Genomic DNA, 13,214 nt, shown 5'->3' on the forward strand with positions numbered 1-13,214 from the left:
CACTATTGCATTATTGGCCTATATTTCTCTTTCCATCCAGAAGTAGCTCTGGATTCCTTCTGCTGCATAACTGACAGGTGGTCATTCTTCATTCTGCTTTTGTGTATGTGATTTCTGCTTCATAATGTTGTTTCCCCAGCTTTATTACACTGGATTTATCGTGCTGATTGTGGACCATGATTTCAATTTGTAAAGACAGGTCATGTCCTTCACAGTACTTGCCCTCTCTACCAGCTTGTTCTTACTCATAAATTCTGTAATCACATTGTCCTTTCTGCTATTCAAGTGCTTAATTACAATATTAAATAGAAATGACCTTAGGACAGACTCTGCTGAAATCTAACTTAAGATTTCCTCTCAGTTTGGAGAAAGCTTTGGTAATACCTTCGAGAGTATTTTTTCACTTTCCCTCTAGACTATTTTCTGTTGTTTGATAGCAATATGGAACAATGTCAAACCTATTTCTAAGAGAAAGACATATTTTACCTCTCACAACCCCTGTGGTCATTAGGACAATTATTTCTGTAGGTGTAGCCACTGACTCTTCTCTTATTCTCAGCTCTTAATAAGAGAGTATCATAGAATCACAGAATCCTTTGAGTTGGAAGGGATCTTTAAAGATCATCTAGTCCAACTCCCCTGCAATGAACAGGGACACCTACAACTAGACTGCATTGCTCTGAGCCCTGTCCACGCTGAATTTGAACATCTCCAGGGATGGGACGTCCACCACACCTCTGGGCAATCTGTTCCAGTGCCTCACCATCCTTACTGTAAAAAATTTCTTCCTCGCATCCAATCTGAATCTTGCCTCTTTTGCTTTGAAACCATTAACTAGATCTTGTAGGTTCATAGGCTGAAAACAGGAAGGCGTTGTCTCTGCTCATCGTTAAAGCATTTGTGGCTGCTTTCCTCCTCCAGACAGTAATAAAGCATGCCCAGCAGCCAACAAGGAGAAACCCGCCCTGTCTCGATTCAGGCTAACTTTTAAAAAGCACAGGGAGCAAAGCAACTAGATCCCTTTTTAGTATTAATTTGAAAAAAAAAAAAAAACAAACACAGAAGTTCATATCACAGTGACATAATTTAGCCCCAAAAATGAAATATCAAATATGTCTACAAATAAATAATGCACCTCAGGAAGATGACAATGATTTAGTATTTATCTCAATAATGAGAGAAATGAGTCAATGACACCCATCCATCTATCAAGGTTTGAACAGTCATTTGTTTCCAAGATATTTGAAGTCCTATTCTAACTCTACTCTATTTTCTCCTTTATGCTAAATTATACGGTTTATTTTGAGCTTATACAAAAGTTAGCTATTTAAAAGCATTCCAGAAAAAAATAGTTTTATTTATTCAAGACTGGAGCAGGTAAGAAGCTGTGAGCTGTCATTAACTACTGGAGTTGAAAGAGAGAGATCTAAATAACAAGTGCTTATATCCATGCTGAGATCAGCTAGTGCTCTCAGATTTGTGAATGTTAAAAATAATTTGGGCACGTTAATACAGACACTACTTTCTAAACAAAGATACCTGAATTGCTGTGTTAAAAGTGACATGCAAACAACACAATAGTAGAATTTCCTAAAAAATATCAAACCTCTAGTGTGCAGCCATAAAAATACCTTTCTGGTGAATGACAAATCTACTTTTAAAATCATCCTTACACTATTTAATAATAAGTAAAAGAGCACAGAAGTCTATAATCTTTTTTTCAGAGTTTCTTACATGTTGTTTTACTCAGGGTTATATGAAAAGCACCCCATTTACTCCTGTGAAATAAAGTATTTTGCATAAATTGTAGATGTCCAAGGAGTTTTAAAATACAAGACAATGAATGTGCTTCTCACCCATGTTTTCCTTCTGTACACCTTCAAATATTCAAATGAAGGAAGTCTACATATGCTTTTCTGAATGTTGCAATTAAATTTTTAAAATTAATTTAGAAATGAATTAGGGTTAAAATACCTTGTGAATTCACTTCAGTGAGATGAGTTAAAGTTCACTTATGTATATGCATGCACATGGTGCGAGTTTGTGTGAAATTTTCTTTTTTTAAATATAACAGATGTTCACTTTATTTGCCTTCACAGTGTTGTCTGGATAAGAGCACTGAAGTTGTTCCAGTATATGGTCATATTTTCTCTCTTTTTGGCAGCCATCAAATTGCTTTAACTCTATTCAAGCTTAAATGAGTAGTGCAATAGGAGGTGTGAAACCATGTTTTCATACTAAATTATTTCATAATGTGATTAAATGAAGGTCTCCAGAAAAGAAATTGTCTTGTCTTCTCTTACAGTTCTCTTCCCCAACCCTTGCTTTTAGCCTTTGGAAATGATCTCCCACTGCACTGTTGGATTTAGTAATTGGGAGCATAAGAAAGGCCCTCCAGAATCAACCCACTGGTTTGTGTTTATCCTCATGTGCTCTCTGACAATTTCAGTATCAAGTTCTACAAAGGTAGCAAAATTTCTTTTTTTGAGATAAATTTTGATGTAAGTTTTAACAACAAGGGACAGGATTCAAGACAGTGCCAAACACACAATGCTTTTGAAAGTGATCAATTTTTTTCCTTTTTAAAAAAAACTGCATATTCTCTCAAATATGTATGTTCTACCAAATCTTAATAGGGATAAAGAGATGATACCTCTCCAGATTTTTCTGTTCTTTTACAGTACCTTTTTGGTAACAATGTCCCTATTTCTGTAACTCTTCCTGCTGAAGATACTTGGACACACATTAACTACTGTAACTCCATTCATATTTTCTAATTTGAAAATAGCAATTCCAAATGAGGCCGTGTTCACCTCCTCAGCACAGTCTCTCACATTCCATTGCTAGGCATCCATTTTTTGTTTCTTGCAGCTTTGTCTCTTGTATTCTTCTCCAATGCACTGCTCTTTTCCCCTTTCTCAGTAGCATCAATAGATGACTGGATTTAACATTTTGAACATGGCTTACTTTTAAACCATACAAATAGAGATATGCAAAGACAAGAAATGCTGTGTAGCAGAATAATTAGTTTGCAGAAATCCTTTATAATAACTGGGGGGAAAAAAAGGATAAATTTAACGATTACAGTATCTCATTGGCATAGTAGATGTCATATGATTATGCTTCAACTCACTTCCACTAAACACCACTTTCTCTACAACATACTGTTTTCTCTTTCTGTTCTGTTACTTGTGTATACACATGGTCCTTAACCCAATTTGAAAATCTCAAGAATGAATAATATAATGATAGAATCATTAAGGTTGGAAAAGACCTCTAGGATCATCTTGTCCAACTACCAGCATGACACCACCATGCAAACTAAACCACGTCGCAGAGCAACACATCCACATGTTTCTTGAACACCTCCAAGGACGGTGACTCCACCACCTCGCCGGGCAGCCTGTTCCAATGCTTCACCACTTTTTCCTGAGAAGTAACTTTTCCAAATATCCAACCTGGACCTCCCATAGTGCGACTTAAGGCCATTACCTCTCGTCCTGTCACTGTTAACCAGGAGAAGAGGCCAATTCTCCACCTCACTACAATCTCCTTTCAGGCAGTTGTAGAGAGTAATACCATTTCCCCTGAGCATCCTCTTTTCCAGACTAAACAATACCAGCTCCCTCAGCCACTCCTCATAAAACTTCAGGACAGAATTACAAAATCAAAAGGCACCATTTATATTTTTATTACAATTTTCAAAACTTTTCTTGTATTGTTGACAGCAAACTAAACTGTTGCACTCACTGTATCACTGGCAACCTCCTAGACCCACAATAAATCTGAATTACAAAGTAGACTTCAGGAGAACTTCTTTAGTTTTTTTCAGCCCCATCATAACATCGTCAAAGATTATTTGCTACCTCAGGCACAATCATGCAAATAGACTGCCAATTTTCATTCACGTGACTCCAGAATTTGCTAAAGACTCTATTTTTTGGAGCATTCACTGCCAGCAATTAAACCACAATGCTGCCTAGAAACATTCTGCATCAGTGCAGTATGAGTGGGTTGACTGCCTTCAAGTACTTTGTTATGGGCAAACACCACCAAATTTTGGCATGAACAGCTGTGACAGCATTGGAACAGTCACAAAAAAATTAAAAAAAATAAAATCGTTCAGTTTCTGCAACATCTTTCAACAGTCAAAGTGGAGGGCTGCTTAGATTTAGTACTATACCTGTTGCTTGCTCCATTTCTTAGATACCTATCTAATTGTGGAAGCCCACAGGTAGTCCAGCCTTTATGATTTGCCAACTACTGTGCATCATGGCAGAAAGTTGTTTGTCAAAGTTTTCAGAGACTACATGGACAACTGAAATCACATTTTTGAAAAGGTGCAACAGAATGATTGCAGAGCTTTAAAGCAATGCAGTCGTTAATTTTGAGAACAGTGGTAGCATCTACAAATACACATACACTTCTACACTGCAAAATGCGATGCTGATCTATGCAAATGAAGGTTGAGAAGGTTCTTCCTAAGAGAACTGAGAGAAGTCCAGGAAAATATGCTTTGATGTTGTCCACGTGACACTGTGAGGGACTGAAAATGTCAAAGGTATTTCTTCTGAATATAAAAGATAAAGCAGCTCTGACTTAGACTATTAAAACAGACAGAGAGATTTTAAGACGTTTTTGCACACAGCATTACCTTTTAATTTTCTTAGGAGCTGAGGGAAAGTGAAATAAAGAAAAATGAAATGAAACTGCAATAATTTGTCAGTGTGATCAAGATTACACATTTCTCCCTATCTTTTTTCATAGGCCTCACATGTGAAAGGAAGACACCACCTTAAATGTTGTAGCGTTAAAAACATGCCTTTTCATAGTTGGAAGATCCCTGTAAGCAATGCATTTGATTCACATTTTAGTATTTTCTGTGATAATACTTTGACATGAATTTAAAGTACAGGTTAGCTTTTGATTTGCAAGGCATCTTTCTGTGGTGACTTTTTAAAATTAGGTGTGACAAATGTAGTGTTGCAGTAGGAAAAGGAACCAGGCTTACGAGGACCAGGCTTACGAGTCCAGGAACGAGGACTAAGGTTAGTGAAGTATAAAATTTGTGCTGTCATGATAGCTTTCAACTGGACTGCTGTATATCAGTGAATATTAAGATGCTATAATTATGAAATAAACAAGAGAGTTAGGCAAAGCAGACGACGATAACAAAAGAGAGCAAATAGAAAGCTTACCCCTGTCCCGGGCTCACTCACAAAACTCCAGCAGAGCAGATCTCCAGAAGAGATCCTTCCCCACTGGTAGCCAGCTCTTAAATAGGTCTAGGAGGGTGCAGCCTGGCTCCACCCCTTCCAGCAGCACAGTGAATTGCCTTCACCTGTGCTCCTCTGGCTGACTCATGGCTCGCCTCAGGTGATCAATCAGAGGTTCAGGCCGTGACTCAGCAGCTCCCATACAACTGCCAATAGTCCCTATTTTTACCATGACAAATCAAGTTTTTATTTTTTATTGGAATTTGATTATTGACTCACTTATCTACTTATGTCAAGTTGCACTTTGTGAAAGTAACTCAACAATAGCTGTAAGCAGGAAAAGTGATTATTCATAATATTCAAAAACAAATACTTACCAGTTCTGCTGTTTCCTACATTATTAGTAGACTGAACATTCCCAATCCTAGGCATTTCATACTATTGACCTGCCACAAGATCTTGGCTAAGATCACAGCACAATATCTTAGTTCAGAACTCCCCTGACGATCTCTAGCAAAAGCCTGAAAGTACTTTTACTGAAATACTTCATCAACAGTACTTCCCGAATCATTCTATAAATCTTGAGGGAATTAGGTCATTCCAAAGTAAAGTAACTGACATCACCATGAAGAAAACATTCCCCTGTAGGCAAGCTCCCACATAAAACTATCTAGTGACTTCTAGTCACTTAAATTTCATGAGACCAAATAAGAAAGATAAATTAGCCAATGTATACCCTGGTACTAAATGAGAACACAACACCATATCAGCGCAAATAAAAATCCAGTAAGTGGTACAACAGATGATCTCTCCCATGAGGGATATATATGAGCTAGGAAAATATAAATGCTTTTAACAAGGGCTAAGCATAAGGGGCTTTTTCCCATTTATTGCTTCCTCGTCATTGAGATCTTGCCAAGAATCAGGATATACTGAGGAAGATTTCTTCTTGGGATGGAGATGGCTGCACATTGGTGTTATGAAACTACTGATCTATTTCTTGACATGTACAACTTTTTTCAGAAGAACGACTTCGCTTACTTTTGTGCTGAGACTCTTTTCCAAATTCTTACATCTCACAGAGATACTCTGTCTATCACTCAAAAGAAAAGCCATACCAGGTGAGAAGTGAGCCTAATTTTTGTCTCTCCATCCCCTCACTTTGCAGAGCCAAGGGGCCAACAGCCATCTGCCTCAGTCTTTAGGAAATAGAGTTGGTAGGAAGACAGCTGTATAATCAATGGATATTAAGACGTTATAATCACAAAAAAAGAACAAGATAGATAGGCAAAGTAGACTAAAATAACAAGAGAGAATAAATGGAGAACTTACCCATATGTTCACCCACAAAAATCACCAGAAGAGAGAATCTCCAAACAAGATCCTTCCCCACTGGTAGCCAGCTCTTAAATAGGTCTAGGAGGGCTGAAGCCAGGCTCCACCCCTTCCAGCAGCACAGTGAATTGCCTTCACCTGTGCTCCTCTGGCTGACTCTGGCTCGCCTCAGGTGATCAATCAGAGGTTCAGGCCGTGACTCAGCAGCTCCCATACAACAGCAAAGAATGAGCCATGACTGGCTAAGTGGGTTGCACATCATGCCACCCCCCCTCCTTATTATCAGTGTCATATCACAGAACTGACACATTGCCAATAGATTTAATCACTGCCATGTTATCACAGCTGACCTCCACGTTACTTCCAACCTCTGGCCATGTAAATGCAAGAAGGCTGAGCTAATGTCAGAGATTCTCCCGTCATACTTTCTAAAATTGAAATAAGGAAACATTAAGTATCAAGCTAACTTCCTATTGCCTGCACAAATACTACCATTCAGAGTACCTAGTATGGAGTAATACCACTATTTGTAGTCACAGCTCCCAGTTCTATGATAACTGCAAATGTCACGTAATATCCCCAAGCAGGACTGCACTAAGAACTCACAGATTTAGAACACTTAGAACTGACCATCTACTTTTGTTCGTTTTCTGGACATGAATATTAAATTCAAGCACAACTACTTATACCTTGATTTTTGGTACCTCTAGAACATTCACCATCACAGTCTGTGTAACAACTATATTTAGATCCTAATTTCTGCAACAGAAATTGATTTTTAACTATATATAAAGGAAAAATTTTGTCTTCCATATTTTATTTTTATTTGGTGCAGCTAACTAATTACACCTCACATGGGTTTGATATGGGTATTTTCAGATTCCCTTGTTCTATTGCCAGGAATTAAATAGATGCATAATTAAATAAAGTAACAGATGTAATTTTTATCATAAATTTTAACAAACAGAATAATGTGAATAGCAAATTTCTTTAAAAAAAGGAACACATTCCTGTCCAATTATTAGGCATTTAGGCCTCCAAAATCTAAAGCATATGCACAGAAGAAGCTTGAAACCCGACCAGAAATATATATTGAAACATTTTTATAAAATGTTGTAGCTGAAGAATTAATTACTTTTGAAGATCCAATATGCTATTTTGAACATGTGGTTTTGGAAGAAACTTTGGTTCCAATTCTCGGTTGTTGAAAAATGTTTGAAGATGAAAAATTCAAAGCATTGAATGTAAAGAAAGAAGATCAATAAAAGTCTCCTGAAATGTGATTCTCTTCCAAGCTTCCGATTTTTAAGCTATATAGTGATTACTTCTAACCCAAACAATGTTTTCTGATGCTTGAGATGTTGGTATTATAACAACATGAATCAAGATCACTGGCAAGATATCAAGATTTTTCTCCAAGGCCCAGTCACACACAGGGATCAGAGCGACAGAACGATCCATATGGCAAGAAGTCAGTATTCAGCAGTCATTCTTAGCAGAATTTTGTCGCCTAGGAATCCACGAGAAGAAGGTTCTACTACTTAATTTTACATACACATTGAGTCCATACTTCAACAGTTTGCATAAATTTAAGGAAAAACAATTTTTTCAGCACATTCATAGATCAAATATCTGAGAATTTGATAGAGAGTGCTGTAAGGTCTGAAAAATTGTAAAATGTGTGATTAACAACCACACTGGTGTTTCAGGATCCAAATTTCATTCCTGCTTACCCAGAACATCATTGCTGTACATATACATCCCTTGCATTTTTCTTCTAAATTGGCCAGCTATACTATTTTCTCTCAAATTCTCTATTTTGTACAAAGAATGTCATTTGTATCAGCACAATCTTACACACGTGAATTTTTTCTGTTCAACACACAAAACAAAAATTCCTTTGCAATGAATCAAATGCAAAGTTATTTTTTATCAAAAGCTATGCTTAGTCATTTCTTTCCACTTTCAGACTCAACAGAAATGCAAAGTGAAGTGCATCTAGAATAGCAAGCCTTAGCTCCAGGATCTTGCACGCTCATTCTGAAATAAGTATCAACTTTGTATTTCTTAGTAGCAAACACATAAAAAATCTCCAATTTCCTTAATATTATGTTTATGTATATGTAAGGGCTGCTCCAAATGTGATTTATTATTTTATTACATTGGCCCATGATGTCAAAGGCAGATATTGGTGGTACGGCAGTAGAGATTGAACCTTCCCACCAATATTCCGTTACATTTCATCGCGATGTGACAGATGGCCGCAGAAGGGCAGTCTCACAAACGGTGTGTCTGAAGCAAAGGTGTGGAATTAAATTCCTCCATGCAGAAAAGATTACACCCACTGACATTTGTCACATTTTTGCTGAATGTTTCCGGAGACCAAGCAGTGGACATGAGCTCAGTGCAGCAGAGAACAGTGTGTTACAGCAGTGGTGACACAGTGACAGCGGGTCATCTCTACTGGTGGAGATTTTTTACGAGCATGGCATGCAGGCTTCTGTCCATCACTGGCAAAAATGCACAGCTAATGGTGATGGCTCTGTTGAAAAATAGTGTTTTGTAGCTGAGATCTTTTCTTTTTTTATATCAACAAACAAAATTCTGATCATTCTGGCAGTGAAAGCTGACAGCATGAAAGTTTAGTCCAATAGATAAAAGCAGGTAAGCTATGCAATTTTTTTAATCAAAAAGCAAGTACTCAAGAAAGAGAAAATGCCACTCAGGTAACATAAAAATAGACAGCATAACATACTGACTGCAAACTGGAATAGATTCTTGTTCTATTTTTTTTCACATCGATATATAATAAGATTTTTGAAAAGAAAAAACAAATCACTATCGCATTCTGGCAAAAACTTTATCAAAGACTTAGTGCACAATTTATAAGCAGTTTAGCATCCCAATACATACATCTAGAGCCAGATATACAGCAGCAAAGTTATTGCAAATGAAACTCATTCAAAGTTAATTAAGGCTTCTCTACACATGGAAACGTTCCTGATTAATTCCATATGGGGCTATTCTGATGAGAGAAGTGCCTCATTCCATTTTAGTTAAAAACAAGCTGGCTTGTTCTGGAATGATAATGCCTATACATGAACTTAATCAGAATAATTTGTAGACTATTTTAATTATTTGTGACCAAACAGGACTAAAAAAAATGAGAGTTAATTTGTAGACTTTAATTCACAACAAGTTTTGTGCTTGCCTAATGGTGTGATTTTACGAATCAATTTGTAAGAGTGGTATCTTAAACTAAACATCTTATTTAAAAAAATTAATTGGTAACAAGTGATATTTCATCATTATTCAGTGGGTATAATTAAAAAAAAAAAAGGAAATATACCGTATATATAATATATATATAATATATAATAATATATATATATTGTATATATATATATATAAAATATACCATATACGTTTCTGAAGATGGCTTCTAAGTTTCAGAAGTTGTGATGTGAGACGACAGACACAACCACAAACAACCACAAACAATCTAATCTTATTTCAAAGCCAAGACTGTTTGTTTCTTAGTCCATGGTGACTGCATGATAAAGACTACATCACAAGATGGCACACAGGACTAGAACTTCTCTGTTTTTCTGTTTTGTGAAACAAAGAAGCTTCTATGCAAGTCTATACCCTGGCTCAGAATGTCATCAGGCATATCACCTTGGCTTTGTCCTGACACAAAGGATGGAGTGATATGCCTCATAGTGTTGAAATGGAAGGGGACAACAACAAGAAGAAAATGCCCATAACAGAAGTTTTCCAGGAAGGGTCTCAGAGGAGGTTAGGCCACAAGACTGGCATTGCTGATAACATAATAATAAAACCACCTAGCATTTTTGGCATAATTTATGTCTAGACTGGCAATACTTTTCTAAGACTGATACATAGCCTGTTATCAGTACCTGCCATTCCTGTCCTGTTTCCTTTGACTCCAACATTTTTGAATGGTTGAAAAATAACAACGTTGGCTGTTTGTTTGGATGACTCATCACCAAATGGTATTGTGATCCTGTGTGGAGAAAAAATATGTATGTACATAAAAATACATACACTTTGATTTTATACAGCCCTACACACATCACCTCTGTGAAATACACTGCAATGATAATTCCTTATGTAGTGAGTATCCTATAGAGTTTTAATTCATGGTTTAAATATATGATTTTCACCTACTAGATTTAAAAAAATTGTTAAGGATTTGAAAAATTGTCTCTTTCTACAATCAAATGATGAGTGGGGGAGTCGCAGGCAGTTAATGACTTCAGGTTTAGTGACTACCAGCTCTGCAACAAACAAAAAGTAGTATCCCTTTCTTATATTATAAAAGTTGTATAATCAGAACTATCTGAATGTATTTGTTGGCTCCCTTTGGCAAAAGCATGCTCAAGCCCTTGTCCTTCCCAAAGAATTCTAGCTGTTTTAGGAAATATGCTTAAATACTAAGTTTGCAAAAGATTTTGCAGAATTTACTCACACAACAAAAATTTTTGCTATAGATATACCTGCTATACTGACTGCAACTTTTTCTGAGGGCAGCGTATACATTTCAGCTGGACGTTCTAGTACAAATGCAGTTATACTGAACAACTTAATTGGTTAACACGCGTTTTTTCTCTTCTAGAGTAACACTGCTCACTTAAGAAAATGGGTCTTCCATCCCTTTTGTCATGTAGACAGCAGCCAACAGCACAAGGGTAGCTTTACCAGCAAGACTTTTAAACTGCAGACAGTCATATGCAAATAATCCCCAACCATTTACTACAGCTCTGTAAAAAGTCCATAGTTATTGATTCAAATAGCTGTAAAAGAGCCACTCGATGAGCGTCTAACCCTTCAATGACCAATGCCAATAACCATACTACAGCTGACTTTTTCTTTGTGTAAGAAAGAAGACGAACAAGAAAAGCAGTGTTTATTGTAAATATGTCATCCCCCTACCGAGCTCAGTAGGTGCTAAATATCATTTATTGTCCTCTTCTTTTTCATTTCATTTGGGAAGAGGTGAAACTAATGGCATCTATAAATATATGCAAGCAGCCCAATGCCATACCAAATGCTGCTCTTTGGTGACTAGGGAAAGGTTTTGGGTGACTTAGTACATAACAGATGGGACATCATCTTCCTAAATGAGAGGGAAGCTTTAATCCCTGCTCTAGCAGGCAGGAGAGTCCTGCCATAAGCTGATAGGAAAGCAAAAAAAAAAAAAAAGTGGGGGGGGGGGAAGAGGGGGAGAATGTTGATATAAGGAACTCAGCACTGCGTATTTATATTAAGTAGCAGTTTTATAGGAGCAAAAGGGGCAAAGATCCACTCCTGTTCTTTCAATTTCCTCTTCATAGTGTCAACACATGGCTTAAAAATTTTGGAGGAATGTAGAATGCAGTTTGCTGGAATGTAAGAGTCTCAGTAGGCAGAGATCAATGCAGTAAGAGTCTCATAACTTCACCTAGAAATCAGGATCAAGAGATCTGAGAAACTGAAAAGGCTTGTGGATTTTACGTCATACACAGCTGAAAACAGCCCACAATTTGTCCAAGCTTCAAAAGAAGAATGGTAACTTGTAGATTCAATATGCAAAGTTTTCTTTATAGGGCTTCCCAATTTTGTATACCAGCATCCAAGAGCTTGGATATGCATATAAGATTGCAGCCCACATGTCAAATGCCTATGTGTTTTTTCATCCATTTCATCTCTTCAGCAGACAATGCGTATAGAAATAAAAAATGATCTAAACCAAAGCATTGGGTCAAATATAAAATGCAAAGTCTGCAGAAGCCCCTGCTTTGCTGAGGTCTGGTTTGCAATTTAAGCTATAAAGAATTAAAAGCAAAAAGGTATATTTGGACTCAGTGGCATAAGAGGATAAACATTTTAGTCCTCAATATAACTGCATGATGGGGATTTTTAGTGTTTCTCCAAAAGGAACTATCCACAGTATACAGTGTACCATGTGAGCACCCACTAATTAGGCCCAGTGAAATCTTTCAGAAACCAACAGCTGGGCAAAAGATATGCTAAATCAAGGCCAAAATAATTCTCTGAGCCATGGGTGTTTTTCCATTCTGCTTTTTCCTCCTTTCTTATATAACACATGGAAGGGTGTTGCTCTGCTAGAAACTGACAGAATTACATTAGTAATGCCATCGTACTGAGAGAAACCTTTGTGTGTTGGACAGCACTTACATCCCTGTTTTAGCTTCTGTATTCTGTTGACAGGAGAGGCACTGTATGAGGTGAAGCTCCCCAAGAGATGAGACACTAAGCTACTCACACTTCTTGGCATGCTCAAGAAAGAAGTTTGCAGGGTTACACAAGAGGTGGTGAGAAAAGCAGACACTCAAGACTCCTCTTGCAATGCAAAAAAAACCCTACTTCTAAAACTTTGAGGTGTGCACAACTTGTAATTCACAGCAGCACTTGCCTGCCTGCTCAGTTCCAATCAGTTCAGTGGCTTCCCAGGGCTCAAAGCTGATTAAGTATGGAAATAAGGATGCAGCAAGGGGGAGACTGCTTTAAATACGTAAATAAATGAGTGAATGAATAATAGTCTTTAACACAATTAAAATCCCTGTCCTGTTTAATTACTAGTTCAAATAAAGACAGTCTTTTGGGCTTAAACACCTTTTTAGGGAATCACTTGAAGGA

At 37.1% G+C, this 13,214-nt stretch overlaps 1 long non-coding RNA gene across 4 annotated transcripts in view; it reads right to left on the reverse strand.

Moving 5' to 3' along the window:
- Nucleotides 1–6,646, reverse strand: part of LOC122159283 — a 44,400-nt gene extending 37,754 nt beyond the window's left edge. Inside the window, exon 1 of one of the 4 annotated variants that reach the window (XR_006168424.1) lies at nt 6,549–6,646. This is a non-coding gene — a long non-coding RNA (uncharacterized LOC122159283). Of the gene's footprint in view, nt 1–5,198; nt 5,240–6,548 lie in introns of those variants that run through there. The other 3 variants (XR_006168427.1, XR_006168425.1, XR_006168426.1) reach the window with 3 other exon arrangements.
- Nucleotides 6,647–13,214: the final 6,568 nt, after the last annotated feature.

The sequence above is a fragment of the Centrocercus urophasianus genome, unplaced genomic scaffold (genome assembly GCF_019232065.1).
Source record: "Centrocercus urophasianus isolate 14NV4802_14NV808 unplaced genomic scaffold, USGS_Curo_1.0 seq_16, whole genome shotgun sequence".
NCBI lineage: Eukaryota > Metazoa > Chordata > Aves > Galliformes > Phasianidae > Centrocercus > Centrocercus urophasianus.